Here is a 20,318-nt window from a genome sequence, read left to right as displayed (position 1 = left end):
TCTCCAATAATGTGACAGAGAAGAAAAATTAAAAAAAGAAAAGGACCCAGCCTTTAGCTTAGAGCTGCTGCACTGTTCTTCCATCACATTAGGAAAAAGATGCAGTCCTAACTCTTCAGTTCTAGGGCAGGACATATGGAACATGCCATGGTCCATGAAAAGGCATTCGTATTTCATCAGCTATAAGCCCTGTCCATCCGAAAATGTGTGCCAGAGCTGTGAGTGGGTTCTATTCTGAAGCCAGGGTAAGGGAGACAGTGGAGGAGGCACTAATGTCATTTCTAGCTTTTATAATTTGTCCACAAACTCCATAGGTAAATTTACTTTCCTCTTTTTGAAGACCTAAGGTTAAAAATATTTAATTTAGTTGAACTTACAGATAGGCTAAAGAAAGTTGATAATAAACTATTAGTATTTTTTATATGAATACCAAAAAAAGTAATTCTTCAAGAGAAAATCAAGTAAGATGTGTAAACCTGTTTTGAAAATTGTAGAATGGGGAGATCCCTGGGTGGCTCAGTGGTTTAGTGCCTGCCTTTGGCCCAGGGCGCGATCCTGGAGTCCTGGGATTGAGTCCTGCATCGGGCTCCCGGCATGGAGCCTGCTTCTCCCTCCTCCTGTGTCTCTGACTCTCTCTCTCTCTCTCTAGGTCTATCATAAATAAATAAATAAATAAATAAATAAATAAATAAATAAATAAAAATAAATAAATAAATAAATCTTAAAAAAAAAAAAGAAAATTTTAGGATGGGGCAGACCCGGTGGCTCAGCGGTTTAGCGCCACCCTCGGCCCAGGGTGGGATCCTGGAGATCCAGGATCGAGTCCCATGTTGAGCTCCCTGCATGGAGCCTGCTTCTGCCTTGCCGTGTCTCTGCCTCTCTCTCTCTCTGTCTCTCATAAATAAATAAAATCTTAAAAAAAAAAAAAAAAGAAAATTGTAGAATGTATCATGAATAGAAGGTATTAGGAAATGACTGGTATCTAGAGCTAAATATGCTGACAAATATCACTTTGTTAACATAATGTTTCTCACAAGAAAGATGTTTATTTTTAAAAAGATTTTATTTACTTACTTGAGAGAGAGAGAGCAAGAGAGAGAGAACAAGCAGTGGGGGAGAGGTGGTAGAAGCAGGCTTCCTGCTAAGCAGCAGGGAGCCCACCATAGGGCTCAATCCCAGGACCCTGGGATCACCATGGGATCACCCTGGAATCACCCTGGGATCACGACCTGAATGAAGGCAGACATTGACCAACTGAGCCACCCAGGCACCCCCACATGAAAGATGTTTAAAAAGTAGTTGCATCTTCAGGTTTGGTATACTAGGCAATGCCAAACATTATGGTTTGCCAAGGTGAGATCTTCTCAGCCCTTTTCATTATTATTATTTTATTTTATACTTGATATAAACCTAAATAAATGAGCAGCCATTTCTGAAAGTTATCATCTAACTCTATTGATTCGCTTTCCTGTTCAATTTGCATCTCCCACTTCTTTCTTCGATGAAGAAGTTCTTATTTTAAGACCAAACATTTATGTAGCCCTATGTCTCTGCAGTTTTTATATTTGGAGCTCCTTAATCAGAAACTAAATACACTTCAATTAAAAAAAAAAAGAAAGAAAGAAAAAAAGAAGATAGGAATTTTGATGACTTAAAAAAATAAATAAAAATCTCTGCTTTCATTAAAAAAAACTAAATATGGATTTGGTTTCAATATTTGCCTTAGCAATTAGTTTGTGAGTGCATAAATAAGTTACATCTGCTTCCTACTATATTTGTGCTTATTTATTTTAGATCAACATAAAATATGCAACTTGACAGAAGAGCATTAGGCAGTACCTGTGACAGTATGGATTTTGATAAGCTGAATGTTGTCTAAGGTCTTAGGTTTCCCTATGTATTCATACTTCTCAGTAGTAAGATCTCCTTGAATTGTGTCATGGTTAGCTTAAAGGACAATACAGGAGACATACAAAACCGAGACTAAGAGGCACCTCTTTCTAGTGTGCTGTCATCCCACCCATCTCTTTTCCTAGACGAACCCAAGGAATTTTTAAAACTATTCAACAGTAAGTCCTTGAAGGATCACTCCATCCAGAGGTATTTTACAGTTAATATGCTACTCTTAAAGATTGGAAACTCTTGAATTGCTCAAAATTAATCTGCAATAGTGGAATTTTAGGTATTATTCATGTTAGAAGTAAGATTCTTGGAAGCCTGAGTTTCTCCTAGAAATGTGCAAATTGGATCACGTGAACCTACCCAATTTTAGTGCATTTTAAGCTTAAGCCTGATCAAGCATCTCAAACCTTGCCAAGACTTCTTTATGGGAAACATGTTTTGTAAAAGATAATGTGAAGGGTTGCCTGGGTAGCTCAGTCCATTAAGCATTTGCCTTTGGCTTAGGTCATGATCCCAGGGTCCTGGGATTGAGCCCTGCATGGGGCTCCCTGCTCAGTGGAGAGCATGCTTCTCCCTTCCCTCTGCCATTCCCCCTGCTTATGCTCTCTTGCTCTATCTCTCTGTCAAATAAATAACAGTCTTTTAAAAAAAGATAATTGAAAATCACTTTATGAAATGCTCTATTTAGTAAAGTACTTTGTGATATGCAAGACAGTTGCTTTAGAGTTGCACTGAGAAGCATTTATAAGTACCAATTATTTTAAAGTGAATGACTATATATGGAAAGTTTTTCCAATCTTCAAATTCTATTGATCTGGCTATAGTTTAATTTTTGTGCAACAATTGTGACATCTAGTGGTTAAAATCAGTAATTCCAGTTTCACATGCTTATTTTCCTTAAATTCATTTAATATGGGATCTTGTCATTCATACAATGCTGAAACAAATATCTTTGCATACTTAATCATAAGGGACAAAGACCAAGTAGTGGAATTCCTGAGTGAAAGGATGTATGTATTTAGAATGTTAATAATTTCAATTTACTATTTAAATGTATAGTTCCACTATGAGAATAATTCTTCATATCATCTCAACAATGTATCCTGTCAAACGTGTTCATTTTTGTTTTATTTATAACTTATTTATAAATGGGGCAGTTTTTCCTTTTATGGCTTTTTTTTCTTTTTATTTCTTTTGTTTTTTATTTTGTTTGGCCACTTGCAGTTATTAGTGAGGTGCCAATCCACATATCTATCGCATTTTTAGAAATTTACTGGTTCTTGAGCATGTTTTGTGTGTGCATGTGTGTAAAAGGTTTTTGCATATTGAGGAAATTAGTCATTTATCTGTCATTTGCATTGGAAACATTTTTCTGTTTTGTCATTGTTTAGTCTTTGTGATTGTTTTCTACTTTGCAATGTTTTACATTTTTATGTAGTCAGTATAACAATTTTTCCTTTTACAATTTTAGTTTTATGTCATATTTAAAATGAGATATTAGCAAGATGAGCAGAATTTTGATTTTGTTTCTGTACAATTCTCTACTATTTGAACATATCGCTATGAATATATATTATGCTATCTGAATTATTTTAATGGAGTATTTACTACAATGGGAAGATAATTAGGATCTATAATTAGCTGAAAAGACAAATTGTAAAATGATAAGTAAAATATGATCCCACTTTAGAAAATAGAAGAATGTCTATGCAAACAAAAAAGATTGGATAGAGATGCACCTAATTGTTAATGATCTTGGAGTTGAAGGATTTGGGTAGCTTTTTTTGTTTTCTTTCATATTAATTTCTATTTTTAATCCATCTATAATGCATATGTAATACTTTATGCTTATAAAAAGTAAAAAAATTATAAAAACTAATTCCTGCATATAAATTTCCATAATGTACTTTAAGTATGATTTCGTATAGTTTGTTTTATTCATCCAAAGGCCTAGCACTGCCCTTCTGTCTGTTCCCCACTCCACTGACCTATTTCATTCTTTAAAAGTTTGATTTATCAGACGTTTCTTATAAAATAAGATGATATACTCCATTAATATATTTAAAAGCAGAAATTTCTGTTTCATGGAGCCAGAAGATAATTGGATACAAAAATATCTGACATGAATGTTATTTCTTCCACCAAATTTCAGTCATGCAAGACCCTTAATCCTTGAATTTCTCCTCCATACTTGGCTAATTTCATCTATATCTTATGTGGAATAAGTAGTGAACACTTCTGTTGTTCTCTGAATTACTTAAAAATTATTTATATAATCATACTCACTCTGTTCCAGAAATTATTTAAAGTAGTTAGTAAAAATTCACAAAGTTTGGGATGCCTGGGTGACTCAGCAGTTGAGCGTTTGCCTTTGGCTCAGGGCGTGATCCTGATCCTGGGATGGAGTCCTGCATCAGGCTCCCTGCAAGGAGCCTGCTTCTCCCTCTGTCTGTCTCTCTGCTTCTCTCTCTATGTCTCTCATGAATAAATAAATAAATGAAATCTTTTTTAAAAAATTCACAAAGTTTAAAGATAAATAAAATGCAGCCAGATAACGTAAAATGTAAAATAAATGAGCAAAGAAATCAGAACAAAGAGTGATAACATGATATCTAGCCCTTAAGGACCGGCACTCTTCTTGAGGGTGATACTGACTTTTCTAAGCAGCTCCCTTAACCCCCACCTCCCTCCAAGAAAGAGACTAGAGTTGGAAAGGGTCACATCGTCCTGAGATTGAGCCCAGAGGGAAATTAACTCAGGTGCAGGAGGTTTACCTGTGACAATAGGACTGGGGCTTCCTGTGGGTCAGGAACAAAGCTAAACTCTTTAAGTCCTGGTTCTATTAATCTTCAAAATTACCCCATTGTTAGTGGGGGAACATTTATTCTTGCTTCCCATGTTTCTCCGTGACTCCCTAGGAGGGAAACATTTGGGAGTAGTTCTTTGAGCTTCTCAAATCTGCCTCCGTAGTAATGTCTCCCTCCTCTTGACAAGTTTGGGAGAATTGGTAAATTTGAGAGAAAGAAAGGCAACTGGAGCTCCTTCCCCGGGGAGGCTTGTGCTCCTGGCCAGGAAAGTGGGGGGTGGGTTTCTCTGTCCCTCTGCATACTAAGCTTGCTCTGGAGAGCTCTGCCCTAGTATTTCTGGAGTTCTGTTGGATTCTTCAATTCAGCTTTGTCAGTAATAAACATGACACTGTCCACAATCCCTTATCTGAAACTCCTGGGACCAGGTGGGTGGGTTTCAAACTTTAGGAATTTTCGGATTTTAGAAAGGTTATATGGTTCATTTATGGTTTCTGAGACAACTCTCCATTGTCAAGCATTATTATTTCTGCACTAAAAGGTACAAATATTCACACTGAGTGGGATAAATTAAGACCATAACACATCAGATCAGATTTTACTGCCAAATGAGTTCAGATGATACTGGATCTTTCTGCCAAGTGAGTTATGAAAACACTTTTGGCTTTTAGAACTTTTTGGATTTTTGAATTGTAAATAAGAGATTGCTTGGCTGTGTTTTGATCTCCAGCTGTGACTTTTGTGTCTACTTTCTCCGTTGGTTCCTGGCCTGGAGAGTGGAGGAGAGCAGAGGTAGGTATACCAAGAAGTTAATAAAGCTTAAGCTTCAGGGCTCTTTCTATTATGACCTTTATAACTTACTTTGTATTTATAATGTTAAATTCTTGTGCTTAAAGAGACTCTTCAAAATAAAAACTTCAGGCCCCATAAAACCTAGGTCCACCTGTGGAGGGAGGTATGATTGTCTTCCCTAAAAGCCCAATAGCCTGAAAGTAGGTACCATTATCATCCTCATTTTAATAAGGAAAAGACTGAAGCAGAGAAGTTAAATTATTTGGCATCCAATTATAAGTGGCAAAATCTGGATTCAAACCCAGTGGAACTACTGAGTTCTTGCTTTTAACCTTTGCCCCTTTCTACATCTGTGGATAAAAATAAGGAAATAGCTGACATTCTTTTTCCAATTAAATTTCAGAGGCTAGCCTTTATCCCAACAATAATAACCTAAGGGATCTTAATTTCTATCAAATATCTTAGTCTGATAAGAGAAGAATGATGTTCTTCAAATAAAGTTCTCTAGTAACTTAGGGGAAAAGTGCTAAAATAACAAACACCTCTGTACATTTTCTTCCAAAGATAATCCACAAGATTAAGTCCTCTTTGCAAATTATCATTTTCCTGATAGAAAGACTTTTAATGTTAGGTAAAGTCTACTCCTTTTCTCCAAAATGTGATTCTATTTACACTTCCCGACAATTATATTTGGCTTTTCCTGAAATTCAATCCAGAAATCAGTGAAAACTGTACATAGAATCCTCTAACATTTCTGTAACAGTCATCGGTTTTGTATATATATGTTACTTCATTCCTCTGCATAACAAGCCAGGGAGAAAGTGAAACTGAATACCCACATTTTACAAATGAAGACATGAGAAAGTAACTTCTCCAAGGTCACCTAGTAGTGGTAAAATTGACACCAAGATTCAGGACATTTCCCCTCCAGAGCCAGTATTACCACCTCTGTTTTATAAAAACTTGAGGGAGAAGTTCTTCCATAAGAGGAAGTGTAGAAGGATGTTTATTTAAAGAGCATGGACTTTGGTCATATAGGTTCTGAGTTGTCTCATGCATAACTTTGTGTCTGGCTAATTGGTAACTTCACGTTTCTGAGAACAACAAACCCATTCACACATTCAGATTGATTTTTATTTCATTCTCAAATTCTCCACTTGGCACAAGAGAACAAAAAGAAAAATGTTCTGTTCCTCACAGTTAAAATAGTATTTTAAACATTTTGTTATGAAATATAAAGTTATAGAGAATAATTATGGTCTTTTAAAGAGGGTAATAATAACTCACCTATGATACATCTTAACATTTTGCCGTATTTGCTTCAGAATTTTCTCAGCAATAAAGTCCCAGTGTTTTTCCAATCCCATTCTTTTCTTGCATTACCTAGAGATAAAACCAGAAACCTAAATTTTGTATATTAATCCATAAATATTTATATAGTTCTTTTGCATTTACATGTTCTAAATATAAGATTTTTTGGTATTTATATAAAAAGGTAAATTTTATCATTTATATAAATATCTTATATTACCATTATTTAATTTGGTTTTTTATACATAGTGCTGTTTTGGGATTTATGTTGATATTGTAAGCTAATAGATTTATACCTTTAGTTTTTTTTTTTAAAAACTCTTTTTTTTTTTTTTAATTTTTTATTTATTTATGATAGTCACAGAGAGAGAGAGAGAGGCAGAGACACAGGCAGAGGGAGAAGTAGGCTCCATGCACCGGGAGCCCGACGTGGGATTCGATCCCGGGTCTCCAGGATCGCGCCCTGAGCCAAAGGCAGGCGCCAAACCGCTGCGCCACCCAGGGATCCCTATACCTTTAGTTTTTGTAATACTGTGGATGGGATCTTCATTTCAGTTACATTTTCTAATTGATCATAACTAGTATATGAGAACACTATTGGTTTGGGATCAAGGAAACTTTCTGAACTCGTTTATTAGTTTTAATAGCTTGTAGAGTCTCTTGGATTTCCCATGTGAGCAATCATCTGAAAATAACTACAAGAAAGCATTTTTAAGTGATCGTATTTCTCAGTGACCTGCTACTTTACAGAATAAAAAGCTCCCAGGATATCTGATTTCTAAAATAAAATAATTCTCCAGTATCTACAAGCATATATTCAAATGCAGATATTCAGGAAATGCCTTATTTCCCCCATTCTGCATGTTTTTTAAAAGGTGTAGTTATAACCATGTTCTTTTCTTGCTGTTACCCTAAGGCTTTATTCTCAGAGGATTGCTTGGTGTGACTTCAACTGGAGCGCTACAAGCTTCAAAAACTGGAAGCATATGAATCACTTTTATTTCAAGAAGAGTGTATTATCCCACTTATCATTATCTAAGATTTTATAGAACAGCGCACTTTTGGAGAAATAGTCTTTAGATTTAAGAAGCTCCTTTTCAGATTTCTCTGTAAATTGAAATAAAGATGTTCTCTTTTTGTTTTTTAATAAAACAAGTAGCTGATGAGATGTGAATTCAACATCATCTGTTCCCATCAAGAAGAAAAGTTAGAGTCAGATAACGAAAATCAAGGTCAAAGATCCACTGTCTTTGTGGGCATTTATTCTGGCCACCTATCAGTACTGGGCAAAAGACCAGTAGTCTTTTTTTTTTTTTTTTTAAGATTTTATTTATTTATTCATGAGAGACAGAGAGAAAGAGAGAGAGAGAGAAAGAGAGAGAGAGGCAGAGACACAGGCAGAGGGAGAAGCAGGAACCATGTAGGGAGCCCAACGTGGGACTCGATCCAGGGTCTCCAGGATCATGTCCTGGGCTGAAGGTGAAGGCGGTGCTAAACTACTAAGCCACCCAAGACCAGTAGTCTTAATAAAGCAAGTCTCCTGGGAAAGCATACTCTGGTTTCCATGTGAACTGGGAACCAGTGCTTTTCACATTTTGAACTGACATCGTTAAAGGACATTTTTCCAAAACTTTGCTCAATAGAAGACATTATCAAACTTTATGTGTCAGTTAGGCTTCTTTGAATACAAATAATAGGAATTGACAAACTTGGGCAAAAAGTTATGAGAAATATTCTAGTAGGTCAGTTCATTAAGGGAAAGAAATTAGTAGATAGTATCTGCAGAGACCTGCCCTTGTCAGCTCTACACATATTCGTGTCTGTGTTACTCCACTCAAGATTCAGACTCCTGGAAGAGACTGATTTCCTGACTCATGCTGTGTGGCACCTCCTTGGTATGTGTTTCTGGTGGACTGAGGAATGGTAGCAGGGAGGGTACCTCCATTTTCATGTCCTTCTAAGACTATATGTGCTAGGGAAAGGGATTTCCCAAAGGAAATCAGAATTTCCTTTTCCAAGTAAAGGGGAGAATTGCTGTACAGGAGGACACAATAGATACTCATTTCATTCCTCTGTCACATGCTTTTATCAAAGCCCAAAGCATCAGTCTCCTGGCAGAGTCTCTTGGTAGTGGCATTAAAGAGGTCTCAGACCCCAGAAGGAGATCACTCCTCCGAAAGTGGTCCTAAGGATGCATGGAGGGGAGCCTCCATCAAGTCCACTGAAGACATCAGCCTGCTAGCATGGACCTGAGTCCTCTTGAAGAAAGTAGCTGTATCACAGACATGAAAAAAATGGGCCTAAGCCTTTTAAAGATTATCTATCATCTATCTATCTATCTATCTATCTATCTATCTATCTATCTATCTATCTATCTATCTTAAAGAGAAAAAGCATGCCAATGGGTGGAGGAGCAGAGGGGGAGGGACAAGCAGACTCTGTGCTGAGTGTAGAGCCCAACCCAGGGCCTCAATCCCTTGATCCTGACCTGAGCTGAAATCAAGAGTCAGATGCTTAACCGACTGAACCACCCAGGTGCCCTGAGGCTAAAGCTTTTAAAACTGATAAGAGTCTGCTTGGTGGTCACTTATGGGTAGGCTGAGCTAGATGCCTTCCAGGAAAGCAAAAAAGCCCTCTAAAGGGACTTTTTTTTTTTTTTTTTTAAACTTCAGACTGTTCTTAGAGCAGTTAGCTAGCTCTCCTAAGGGAGTTCTGTGGTGCCTGTCTCCCTCTTTGATGCCTCAACTCGACTACACAGCCAAGGAAGTTTCTCCCTAAAACATCTCTCCCATTGTCCTTGTTTTGCTTCTATTGCTGCTCCTGTTGTCTTTGCCTCTACAGCCTCCGGAATGGACCACCTCAATTCATTTTTTTTTAATAATAAATTTATTTTTTATTGGTGTTCAATTTGCCAACATACAGAATAACACCCAGTGGGACCACCTCAATTCAAATCTGATTCTTCTACTACTTTCTGGTGACCCTCTATATCCCTATCCTAGCTAACCTGAGTTACCGTTGCTGCTAATAGCCAATAACTTATAGGTCTCCAGTCTTCCCTTTTCCTTTGTAAGATTTATAAAGATACCCAATCATAGTATTACCCTCATTTCCTGAGAGTATGCAATCCAGAGGAAAGTCTCACTTCTTTAAGCCCTTCCTCAAACACAAGGTCAAATCCTTTAATAACTCATTTCAGATACCCTCTTACTGAGATCCCCCACATTTTCCCATGTTGTGCATCTTCCTGCTCTGTACTAAGAAATATACCCAATGTGTTCAACTTCAGGTGTATTCCTGGTGGTCTTTAGCTGGAGGATATTGACATAATCATGGGTTTTGAACTTTCAGTGACTTAGTTTGGCATCCTGGCTCTGTTAATAAGCTATATGAACTCACGGGTCTCTTAACTTCTCTGTACCTCAGTTTCCTCATTTGTAAAATGGAGGTTATTATAGCACTTTTCCATCTGAACTATTATGAATATTAACATGTAAAGAGCTTAGTACAGTGCCTGACATATAAGTTATCAATAAATATTTGCTAATATTATTGGCTTAGTTACAGAATTTTCTTATTTTAACAAACATACTGGGCAACCCAGGTGGCCCAGCAGTTTAGCGCTGCCTTCAGCCCAGGGTGTGATCCTGGAGACCCGGGATCGAGTCCCACATCAGGCTCCCTGCATGGAGCCTGCTTCTGCCTCTGCCTGTGTCTCTGCCTTTCTCTCTCTTTCTGTCTGTCATGAATAAATAAGTAAAAATCTTTAAAAAAAAAACTAATTCCAAGATTTGCATTTGATTTTGTCCTTTGGTAGAATTATCCTTGACTTTATTCCATGATGCTCACCAAATTATATAAATTTGAACTCCAATATGTGTGTGAATGTGTGCATGTATGCATTTGCTGAGAGGATGAAGGAAGGGCCTAACATTTACTGAACACTCGGTATCAGACACTTTGCTGGGGTTGTTTATTTATTTATTTTTGTAATTAACAAGAGCTAAGGAGATTTTCACATAAAACTTTCTGAAGCTAGATGCACAATTTTCCAGCAGAGCTGCAAACAGTTCTGCTGAAAAAAGGGGCCACTTAGCCATCCTGCTGAGGATTGAGTCTGATTTAAGTCTGAAGCAAAGATTTAGATTTAATTTGCCTGCAAGGGGTAGACAAATTCTCTGCCAAAGACATGACCTTCAGTTTTTTTTTTTTTTTCTACAAAGTACCTTTCAGAGCCTGCAAAACAAAATTAACTCACATGAAAATATAAATCAAGTTAGGATATGAAATCACATATGCTATTTACTGGCTCTTCTATAGACAGCAGAGTTTAGGTTGCAGCAAGCTTCAAGATACCCGAGAAGACCTTTCATTTCAGGGTCTGGAATGATTAAATGATTAAAATTGCTCTTTAATAATTAAACATGCCATCTGTATAAGGTAGAGTGTGACCTTTCACCCAGGTCTCTCAGGCTGTTCTAGAATTTCTGCAGTTGGCACATATGGTATCAGAAATCCATTGCTATTCTTCCTTTGAAATATTAGAGGAGCAGACTTAGAGCAGCTGTTTTTGTGCTGCCAGATTTCATTGAAATGTGGATTTTAAAAGCCCTTGGCTTGTCATTTTGAGTTAGCTTACCTTAATCACAAATTTCACCATAATATAATTCAACTGATGCCTGAAACTCAGTATAGTGGAACATTTGCTGAACAATGCAGTTAACAACAATAACCAAGCAGAATGTACATTTTCCAGCAAAATGTCTCTTTTGTGTTATATGTGCCCTCAAAAATGTCTGATAGCTTATAAACATTCCTTTTCTAGAACAACAAAATACAAGAAAACAATCTCCACCATGCTGTCTTTTCCCTGGTTGGGCATGAAAAAGGAATATGACATTTGGAGAACTATCTGCTCTACTATTGCCATACTACTGAAAAGCTGATGCAACCTTGTCATTAAGCCAACTATAGTAATTAGATAGCAAGTGATGAATACACTTGCATATTTATCTCAAATGTCATTTCAGAGAACTTCCACAGCTCAGATATTGACAGGTATAATAGTCAGAACAAAAGAATATCAGTCACCATAAACATAATTTCTGTGTGTTGGGTAGGGACATAGATTTTGGCTTTCATAGTGCTCGCTAATCAATCTGTAGTATCTTGGAGACTTTTCATCTGCTGGCCTTCAACAAGCTGTTTAGTTATTAAAGTCCAGCTTTGAGACTCCATTTGAATGCTTTAAGTATTGACTTTAGTGCTTCTTTTGAAAATAAACTCAATTCATCATTTCCATTCAAAAGTGTAAATTTGTAAATCTAGAAGCAAAGATAAGAGAGCTAGTCTTATTTTAAAAAAATATGCAGCAAATTTTGTTTTTAAAAGCCAAACCACGGGGGAAACTCTCTTAGAATCTATTTAAATTTATTGCTCACATAAACTTACAGGTGGGGATCAGGAAGAACTATCGTGTTTGCCTTATTGTATTCAGGAACCAGATGCAATTCACTGGGCATTAAGACATAAGATAAAACATGGTACATTTGCCCTTTTTACACACAGCAAGTTTTTTTTTTTTTAAGATTTTATTTATTTATTCATGAGAGACACAAATACAGAAAGAGAGAGAGGCAAAGACACAGGCAGTGAGAGAAGTAGGCTCCATGCAGGGAGCCTGATATGGAACTCCATCCTAAGTCTTCAGGATCATGCCCTGGGCCGAAGGAAGGCGCTAAACTACTGAGCCACCCAGGGATCCCTACAGCAAGGTTTTTAAGCCAGCGGACAGATAATAAGTATTCATTCATTCATTTATTTATGTAAAAATGTTTATTTCTGAGTTCCTCCTGTATATATATGGATATTGGAAAACTTACAACCATGAATGAGACGTCTAAGAACTCAATCTGGGATTAATATGCAAATATATACATATACGCACACAGATTTATAAATCAAAGGAGAAGACATTTCATTTTGTGAAGGAAGGGTATGCTGGTTATTTACCAGTCAACCTTCCAAGCCCATTCTCCACCCTTACCTTCTCTGCCTGACCTCTATGATCGCCTTACTTGACTTTCTTTGTTCCTCTGGCTTCAGGAAGACAGATAGTAGAAAAGAGAGGTTGGGGTATTTATTCCCTCTACTTTCTCAGCTTCAAACTATGTTTCCCCTACTCTATGACTACAGCTCTTATAGCCAGTCCCTCTCCAGGTCTTTCCAGATTATGGCCTCTCTCTGGTCCCACGTTGCCTCTTCAGTTCCAAGACTGGTAATAGCTTCCCTTTGTTGGTAGTCCCCCAGTGTTTCACCATCCTTTGTTCTTGTTATTCCTGCTCACAGCTCACTATTCAGTCCCCTAATTGACTTCTCTTCATTTAACCCTCTTGTTGGAGTCTTGACTAATACAGAAAGAAGGAAGACAGAAGGTCAAGAAAGATAATATGGAGGTTCCTTTACTTTAAATGTTCCACATATATACTTTGGTAGATCTGAGCAAAGTTATTATCCCAGCTGAAAACATGTTTCTGTTGCCACCAGCAGGTGGCATTAGCAATCATATTAATAATTTAGGGATGTGCATTTTTTTTGAGTGTTGGCTGTTGTGATATTATGATTTATGATAAATATTTGGTCTTCATCCATATTTCTGGCTCAGAGTTCCCTAGACCCTTGGAATTTCCTAAGTAAGGAAAAGAACAACGAAAATTTGTCTTCTGTTATGTTAATAAGGTGATTTTTAGACCTCACCTAGGGATGGGGCTGGTAGCCAGGAGATCAAACCCTAGGATTAGAAGGTTGGAACTTTTACTTCCATTTCTCCTCACTCCCACCTCTAATGAAGGGAGATGGGCTGGAAGTTAAATCAATTGCAAATGGCCGAAATTTCATCAGTCATGCCTATGTCATGAAGTCTTTTGTAAAAACTCAAAAGGACCGGGTTCAAAGAGCTCCCAGGTTGGTGAACCTATGGAGATTTGGGGAGAGAGGCATGCATGGGGAGGGCATGGAAGCTCTGTGTTCTTTCTCCATGCTGTGCCCTATGCATCTCTTCCTTCTGGCTGTTCCTGAATTGCATCCTGAGTGATCTAGTAAATTGTTTCTGAAATCTGTGAGCTGCTCTAGCAAATTAATCAAACTCAAGAGGGAGGTTGTAGGAACCTGTCATTTATGGCTGGTCAGAGGCACAGGTGATAACTTGGGTTTGTGATTGGTATCTGAAGTTCGTGGGAGAGTCTTGTAGGACTGAACCCTTAACCTATGGAATCTGATGCTATCTCTGGGTAGATAGTGTCAGAATTGAGCTGAATTGTAGAAACTTAGCTGCTGTCCAGAGCATTGTTTTCTTGTGTTGGGAGACCCCCACTCCTCCCACTACCTACACGCTGAAATTGGGGATCAAAACCTAAAAGAGCTATTTTTCTCTATTTTAAAAATGTTATACAAACACTAATTCTATCTACCTGATAAATGCAGAAGCTGTGAAAGAGCTGAAAAAACAATTTTAATAGGTTTAATAGTTTTTAATATTGATAAACTTTTAATAACATTTGCTTTTGATAAAGGCTGATGATTGGAAAATGAGTGAAGAGTGAAGATGATTTGGAAAAAAATGCGAAGGAGAAAGAAAAGAACAAACCTTGCATGTGCACAAGGAATGAACTTTTTTGACAGAAGTAATTCTAAAGGACAAAGAATGAATCACATAATGAGGGAAAAACATGATGCCTGACTGTTAGGGACAGAATTATATCTCCCAAAATTCATATGTTGAAGTCCTAGCCCCTCACTGTGACTGTATTTGGAGATGAGGACTTTGAGGGAGTAATTTAGGTTAAATGAAGTCATAAGGGTTTGACCCTAATCCAACAGGACTGATGTCCTCATGGGAAGAGGAAGATACCCCAGGAGTGTGCACATGTAGAGGAAAGGCCAGGTGAGGACACAGATAAAAGTGTCTACAAGCCAAGGAGAAGGGCCTCAGGAGAAGCCAACCCTTGAGTTTGGATTTCCAGCCTCCAGAACTGTGAGAAATAAACTCATGCTGTTTAAACCCCCTAGTCTTGTGGTCTTTTGTTATGGCAGCCTAGCAGGCTTAAGCACTAAAAAATGGACAATAATCCACAAAAGACTAATGCAAGAGGCTGAGGCAAGAAAAAGAATATGTGTATTTGTGGCTAAAGGATCATAATTAATACAATTAACGCCTGCCAGCATTAGGAAAGGGCTAGGAATTTGTTCCAAAACTTAGAATGAGGAATGACTTTGAGGCTTCTCTCCTAGGTGACTGGATGGATATTAATTCTATGAATCAAATTCAGAAAATAGGAGGAGGAACAAATTTGATAGAGAATGTCAGGGTGTAAAAATTCCTATCCCCTTCAAGGGTCATTCTAGCTGGACTAGGAATCAAATTGACATGAGAAAGATTAATAGGAGAAAATCAAATGTAATAGTGCATGCCCAAGGAATCCACACAGACACAGAAATTCCAAAGACAGTCAGGCAACATGAGGTCTATATGTCATCCTGAACTAGGTAGGGGTCTGGGGCTTCAGAGGAAAGGAATGCCCTTCTCAGAATGATAAGAAGAGCAGATATTTGGGAATTAGATATTTGCTCTGCCATACAAATGGGTGACTCAGATAAAATTTATCCCTGCTATTAATATTAACCCTTATTCTGGGAGAGACTCCCTAGTTTAGATTCTTCTGTGTATTTAAGGGAAAGGCAAATGTTTCTCTCAAGCCTGTATGGTCTTGATTGATTTCAGCTCAAAATAATCTATATGCCAAAGTGGCCCATTTTAGGGTGGCTTGTCCTTGGTCCCTGTAGGAAGATGACTCTGACTTGGACATGCTGAGTTTAAGGTGTGTAAAGGGACATTCAGGTAGAGATTTCTAGAAGGAACTTGCAATATAAAACCAGAACTAAGACGATAAATGATTTTGGGATATAGCTTTAAAAGTATTTATTGAGCACCTACTATGTGTTCGGCACTATTGTAATGTTTGGGTTATATCAGTAAACAAAGGAGACAAAAAACAACAACAGCAAAAAAAAAAACAAACCCTATTCTGTGGTGCTTATATTCTGGTGGACCAGAGAAAGGAAGAAAGCAGTAATATAAGTAAATCATACAATGTTTTAGGTAATACAATTTCTTGGATAGTAAGGAAATTGGGATTGCTGGTATGAAGGGATTTGGGTTCCAATATTCTCTGAGGTGTTTCAGATTAAGCCTCATTGAGAAGATGCCATCTAAGCAAAAACTTGGAGGACCTGAGGGGGTTAACCAGCAGGCTATCTGGAGGAGGTGTGTTCCAGCCACCATAAAGGCTCTGAGATGACAGCATACCTAATGTATCTGAGAAACAACAAGGATGCCAGCATGTAGCCTAAAAACACGAGGACACTAATAGTAGATGATGCCAGAGAGGCAAGGTAGGGAAGTGTCAGATCACATAGGCATCAGCTTTTTATAAAAGGCTGGGGTAAAAAAAAAAAAAAAAAAAGGCTGGGGTATTACTCTGAGTAAGATGGAAGGTTACGAACAGAGGTGTTACCTGGCTTGACTGACTGACGTCAGTCTTTACTTTTTATTTATTATTTTTATTACATTTAAAATTTTAATTCCAGTATACTTAACATACAATGTTATATTAGTTTCAGGTGATTCAACAATCTATACATTGCTTATTACTCATCGTGATAAGTATACTCTTTTTTTTTTTTTTTTCATTCATGACAGACAAAAAGAGAATGAGAGAGAGAGAAAGAGGCAGGGACACAGGCAGAGGGAGAAGTAGGCTCCATACAGGGAGCCTATGGATGGGACTCGATCCCAGGTCTCCAGGATGAGGCCCTGGACTAAAGGCAGTGCTAAACTGCTGAGCCACTGGGGCTGCCCGATAAGTGTACTCTTAATCCACTTTACCTATTTCATCCATTCCCCACCCACTTTCCCTCGGGTAACTCTCAGTTTGTTCTCTATAGTTAAGAGTCTGTTTCTTGGTTCTCTCTCTCTTTTTTCCCTTTGTTCATTTGTTTTGTTTCTTAAATTCCACATATAAGTGAAATCATATTGTATTTATCTTTCTCTGACTGACCTATTTCACTTAACGATTATATTCTCTAGATCCATCCATGTCCTTGCAAATGAAAAGATTTCATTCTTTTTTAAGGCTGAATAATATATATTATATATATTATTATATTTTATATATATATATATATATATATATATATATATATATATACACACACACACACTACCTCTTCTTTCTTCTTTATCTGTTTATTAGTTCATGGACAATTTTTTAAAAAGATTTTATTTTTTCATGAGAGACACAGAGAGAGAGAGAGGCAGAGACACAAGCAGGCTTCATGCAGGGAACCCAACGTGGGACTTGATCCGGGGTCTCTAGGATCACGCCCTGGGCTGAAGGTGGTGCTAAACCGCTGAGCCACCAGGGCTGCTCTTAGCTGATGGACAATTGAGTGCTTCCATAATATGGCTATTGTAAGTAATGCTGCAATAAAACATAGGTGTGCATGTATCACTTTGAATTAGTATTTTTGTATTTTGAGGGTAAATGCCTGATAGTGAGATTACTGGATCATAGGGTAGTTTTATTTTTAACTTTTTGAGGAAACCCCATACTGTTTTTTCAGTGGCTGGGTCAATATGCATTCCCACCAACAGTGCCAAAGAGTTCATTTTTCTCTACATCCTTGCCAACACTTGTTTCTTGTGTGTGTGTGTTTTTTTTTAATTTTTATTTATTTATGATAGTCACAGAGAGAGAAAGAGAGAGAGGCAGAGACATAGGCAGAGGGAGAAGCAGGCTCCATGCACCGGGAGCCCAATGTGGGATTCGATCCCGGGTCTCCAGGATCGCGCCCTGGGCCAAAGGCAGGCGCCAAACCGCTGCGTCACCCAGGGATCCCATTTCTTGTGTTTTTTATTTTAGCCATTCTGATAGGTGTGAGGTGATGTTGATTTGCATTTTCCTGATGATGAGTGATGTTGAGCATTTTTTCATGTGTCTGTTGGCCATCTGTATGTCTTTCTTAGAGAACTATCTATGTCTTCTGCCCATTTTAACTGGATTATTTGTTTTTGGGGTACTGAGTTTTAAAAGTTCTTGATACATTTTGGATACTAACTTTTTAACGAATATGTCATTTGCAATTATCTTCTGCCATTCAGCAGGTTATCTTTTAGTTTTATTGGTTGTTTCTGTCACCTTGCAGAAGCTTTTTATTTTGATGTAGTCCTAACAGTTCATTTTTGCTTGTATTTCTCTTGCCTCAGGAGACCTATCTAGAAAAATATTGCTATGGCCAATGTAAGAGCAATTACTGCCTGTGCTCTGTTCTAGGATTTTCATGATTTCAGGTCTCACATTTAGATCTTTAATCCATTTTGAGCTTATGTTTGTGTATAGCATAAGAAAATGGTCCAGTTTCATTCTTTTGCATGTCACTGTCCATTTTCCCCAGCACCATTTGTTGAGGAAACTATCTCCCATTGCATATTCTTGCCTCTTTTGTCAAAGATTAATTGACCATATAATCATGGATTTGTTTCTAGGCTGTCTACTCTATTCCATTAATCTATGTATCTATTTTTGTGCCAGTATCATACTGTTTTGTTTACTACAGCTTTGTAGTATAACTTGAAATCTGGAATTGTGATACCTCCAGCTTTTTTTTTTCCCCAGACTGTTTTGGCTATTCTGGGTCTTTTGTGGTTCTATACAAATTTAGGATTATTTATTCTAGTTCTGTGGGAAAATGCTGTTGGTATTTTGATAGGGATTGCATTAAATCTGTAGATCGCTTTCAGTAGTATGGACATTTTAACAATATTTGCTCTCCAGTCCATGAGCATCTTTCCATTTGTTTGTGTCACCTTCAATTTCTTTAATCAATGTTTTATAATTTTCAGAGTACAGGTCTTTCATCTCTCTGGTTAAGTTTATTCCTAGGTATTTTATTCTTTTTTTTATAATGTTATCTTTTTTAAAATTTTTATTTATTTATGATAGTCACAGAGAGAGAGAAAGAGAGAGGCAGAGACACAGGCAGAGGGAGAAGCAAGCTCCATGCACCGGGAGCCCGATGTCGATCCCGGGTCTCCAGGATTGTGCCCTGGGCCAAAGGCAGGCGCCAAACCGCTGCGCCACCCAGGGATCCCTATTTTATTCTTTTTGGTACAACTAAATGGGATTGCTTTCTTAGTTTCTTTCTGTTGTTTTATTATTAATGTATAGAAATGCAATGGATATCTATACATTGATTTTTTTTATCCTGCAACTTTACCGAATTTATTTATCAGCTCTAGTGGTTTTGGTGGAGCCTTTAGGGTTTTTTATATAGGCTATAATGTCATTTGCAAATAGTGAAAATTGTATTCCTTGCTTACCAATTTGGATGCCTTTTATTCCTTTTAACAAAAACTGATTGCTGCGGCTAGGACTTCCAGTACTATGTTGAATAAAAGTGATGAGAGTGGACATTCTTGTCTTGTTCCTGGTCTTAGGGGGAAAGCTCTCAGTTTTTCACATTGAGTATGATGGTCATTGTGAGTTTTTCATATATGGCCTTTATTGTGTTGAGATATTTTCCTTCTGAACCTACTTTGTTGAAGGTTTTTATCATAAATGGATGTTGTACTTTGTCAAGTATTTTTTCCGAATCTATTGAAATGATCATATGGTTTTTATCCTTTTTCTTATTGATATGATGTATCACATTAATTGATTTGTGAATATTGAGCCACCTTTGCATCCTGGGAATCAATCCCACTTGAACATGGTGCATGATTTTTAAAAATATATTGTTGAATTAGGTTTGCTAATATTTTGTTGAGGATTTTTACATCTATGTTCATCAGAGATATTGACCCCTAGTTCTCTTTTTTGGTTGAGTCTTTGTCTGGTTTTGGTATCAGCATGCCTTACAGAATGAATTTGGAAGTTTTCCTTCTTTTCCTATTTTTTTGAGATAGTTGAGAAGAAAAGGTATTAACTCCTCTTTAAATGTTTGGTATAATTCACCTATGAAACCATCTGGCCCTGGACTTTTGTTTGTTGGGAATTTTTGATTACTGATTCAATTTCATTGCTGGTAATATTCAAATATTCTGCTTTAGGTCATGATCTCGGATCCTGGGATCCAGCCCCATATCAGGCTGATAAACGTTTCTTCATCCTTCACTTTCCTTTTTTTTTTTTTTTTTTTTAAGATTTTATTTATTTGTTCATGAGAGACACAGAGAGAAAGAGGCAGAGACATAGGCGGAGAAAGAAGCTGGTTCCATGCAGGGAGCCTGACATGGGACTCGATCCTGGGATTCAGGGATTGCTCAACCACTGAGCCACCCAGGTGTCCCCATCTCTTCATTTTCAATCTACATGTGTCTTTAGTTCTGAAAGGAGTCTCTTATAGGCAGCATATTGATGGGTCTGGTTTTTTTTTTTTTTTTTTAATCCATTC

General features: G+C 37.4%; 1 protein-coding gene and 1 long non-coding RNA gene across 2 annotated transcripts in view; one reads left to right on the top strand and one right to left on the bottom strand.

The window, feature by feature from the left end:
- Nucleotides 1-20,318, top strand: part of CDK14 (cyclin dependent kinase 14) — a 721,053-nt gene that overhangs the window by 19,824 nt on the left and 680,911 nt on the right. The window lies entirely within an intron of this gene.
- The window catches only part of LOC144288951 (uncharacterized), a 43,229-nt gene that overhangs the window by 16,483 nt on the left and 6,428 nt on the right, over nucleotides 1-20,318 (bottom strand). Inside the window, exon 2 of the long non-coding RNA XR_013357015.1 lies at nucleotides 6,786-6,881. This is a non-coding gene — a long non-coding RNA (uncharacterized LOC144288951). The remainder of the gene's footprint in view (nucleotides 1-6,785; nucleotides 6,882-20,318) is intronic.

The sequence above is a fragment of the Canis aureus genome, chromosome 18 (genome assembly GCF_053574225.1).
Source record: "Canis aureus isolate CA01 chromosome 18, VMU_Caureus_v.1.0, whole genome shotgun sequence".
NCBI classification, from domain to species: Eukaryota; Metazoa; Chordata; class Mammalia; order Carnivora; family Canidae; genus Canis; species Canis aureus.
This window is presented reverse-complemented; position numbering and strand designations above follow the sequence as displayed.